Raw genomic sequence first — 2,481 nt, forward strand, 5'->3', positions numbered from 1 at the left:
ACAGACAACAGTTTACAGATGTTTTTCAGTGGCAGCAGAACTATGACTAAACTTTTGGGTGAAACTTGTTTACTTTTTTCATACTTTTATTACTTGTGGAAAAACTTGAAACACAATTTTAAATAAGTATAAAGAATGGCATTGATTTTTGTATGTGTTTTTTAATTAGCATGTTTTTGTGTTTTGCTTTGGTACCGAAATTGGTACCAAGAACCGTGGATTTTCACTGGTATTGGTACCGAATACAGAAATTTTGGTATTCAACACTAACTCCATCATAAGTCCAACTAATTTTTTGAGATTTTGGTAATGTTTAGTATGAGAATCCAACACTTTAGCAGTGTATTTAAAGTCAAAATGCATGAAATAGCATTAAACACCCCCTTTAAGCACAAATAAAAAAAGTAAAACAAACCTTTTAAAGTTTCAATAATTAAATAAAAGCACAGGTGTTGCCCTCAGTGTAGTCATTGGTGGGCGGAAGCGCGGGTAGACCATATAATCAGATACTGGGATTTTGTATTTATTTATTTAATTTTTTTCCCCCTGCACAAATTGCACAGCATATAAATACTGCCAGTTGTATGTTTGTTTTGGTACAAGATCTTGCACAGTTAAGTTATTGTGAGATTTATTTATTTCTTATTATTGTTTATTTGGTTTATTTTTTGGTTCGCCAGAATTTGTCCAGTCATGATTTGCCAGTCGTTAAGTGTGTTGTGGACTGACTCAGTCATTAGATTTGTGCTCCTCTCTGTCTGTCAAACTAGAATCTTCTCCAGTCAATGGAAACAGTCTTTTAATGTGTTGAGTTCAGTCTTAGGATGTTTCAGCTAGTTGAGTAGTGTGTCCCCAGCTATAGTCTGTTTATATGAATTAAAATCAATAACGATTATTGTAAACCATTTCATCTCTGGAAGTGGTTAGGATGAATATCTTGAATCCTACGCCACCATACCTGCCACAAACAAAAGCATCTCCAGCCTGAACAGAGATGGAAAGACAATGAATCATCGGCTTGAGATAAACCCTGTGGACTGAGCTACCTTTCCACTGGCATAAACATATGTTCCATCAGTTTATCCAGACTAGAAGGATTACACAGATTGCATTGTTCCCTGAAAACAGCTATTAACAATTAACCACGATTGCATGTGAACAAGCAGCCCTGGTTTACCTTGCTGTCCTTTTGCAATAAACCCAAAACAACCTGCTTCCCAGATGTATTTGTCACACTTGATGAAAAATCAATGATACAAACAGGAGTGTTTGTGCAATGAATGGCCACCGGTTGAATCATCTGATCACTCGCAAATTCTTGCACTGCAAACTAACATGTCAGACATGCTGGACACTTCTGCTCCGAATCTGGCTCTTGTCTGCTGTCAGTTTGGCTTCCACATAGGAACATTAAATGCGAGTGTGACTTTCCTCAAATGTAAATGGCAGTTGCACACCCCAACGTGATAGACAACAACCGGTTAGCTATTCACAGCCGTATTTGTGCTGCAGGTTTGAATTATAACAATGAAGCTAGCAGGACAACTAAGTCAACTATGTTGCAGACAGTTAGCTTACAAGCTAAATAAACTCATCTCACCTGCACAGGCAATGTTGTCACCTCTCTTCTCCTCTCTTTCTCCTTTTATCCCGAGAGTAATGGTGTTTAGCAGGCCCTAAAAAGACAGCTGAGGTTAACAGCCCGTTGGTTGTCGGTACCTGACGGGTAAAAGCTGCGCTGGTGACCGTCCTGTCTTTATTTACCTTCCTCGTGTGGCCCACTGAAACAGGAGCGAACCAGCCACACGAATTCTATACGCTACGTTCCGGCTATTCACAGACGCGATTTGCGTAAAGACCAACGACAAGCAGCGCTTTGAACTCTGCTGAGCATCACGACGGATGGAGCGAGATTTACGCTGGAGTTACGTATAATTCCTAAAGTGACAGCGCATGCCTTGAGTGACAGGTTGATAAACTATTGTTTCAACATCCAGGAAAAGGATTTTGTAGAATAAATAACTATTTTAAAATCATTCCTGTTGTGCAGTATATTTTGAGATCTGTAACTTTTTTAAATGAATATGCATGTGTAATTTAGGGGCGTATTGCTAAAAACGTATAAACGGTATACCAAAACAGAAATGCTCTGGTCAAGCTCAAGGACTTAAACTTTATTCATTTACAGCCATAGGCGGAGGGTGAACCAACTCCAGGGTAAGGCTAAAAGCAGCCAAATGTATTAAACATTATAAACCCGTCTTTTTAGGCAAGAACCAGACATGGGTGTCATGTAGGCTAAAAAAAAATGTTTAATGGGACTGAATTTGTATTTAACGTGATTACAATATAATAAAAATGTTAGAAATTGATAATTATATAACGTTTCCTTTCCACTGTTATTCGAACAGCGAATAAATTATATATAGAAAGTGACATTATCACTAACATTGGTCTATGGCAAGTTTAAGCACTCTAAAA

The 2,481-nt window shown here is 37.9% G+C and overlaps 1 protein-coding gene across 3 annotated transcripts in view; it reads right to left on the bottom strand.

Moving 5' to 3' along the window:
* LOC107744280 (peroxisomal targeting signal 1 receptor-like) overlaps positions 1-1,887 on the bottom strand; it is a 28,393-nt gene extending 26,506 nt beyond the window's left edge. For 2 of the 3 annotated variants that reach the window (XM_016557830.1, XM_016557829.1), the window contains exon 1: positions 1,601-1,887. The gene's annotated coding sequence lies outside the window, so the exon portion shown is untranslated. The remainder of the gene's footprint in view (positions 1-1,600) is intronic. The other variant, XM_016557827.1, reaches the window with a different exon arrangement.
* Between the last annotated feature and the right edge of the window lie 594 nt (positions 1,888-2,481).

This window comes from Sinocyclocheilus rhinocerous, unplaced genomic scaffold (assembly GCF_001515625.1).
Source record: "Sinocyclocheilus rhinocerous isolate Xijiao unplaced genomic scaffold, SAMN03320098_v1.1 scaffold137, whole genome shotgun sequence".
Classification (NCBI taxonomy): domain Eukaryota; kingdom Metazoa; phylum Chordata; class Actinopteri; order Cypriniformes; family Cyprinidae; genus Sinocyclocheilus; species Sinocyclocheilus rhinocerous.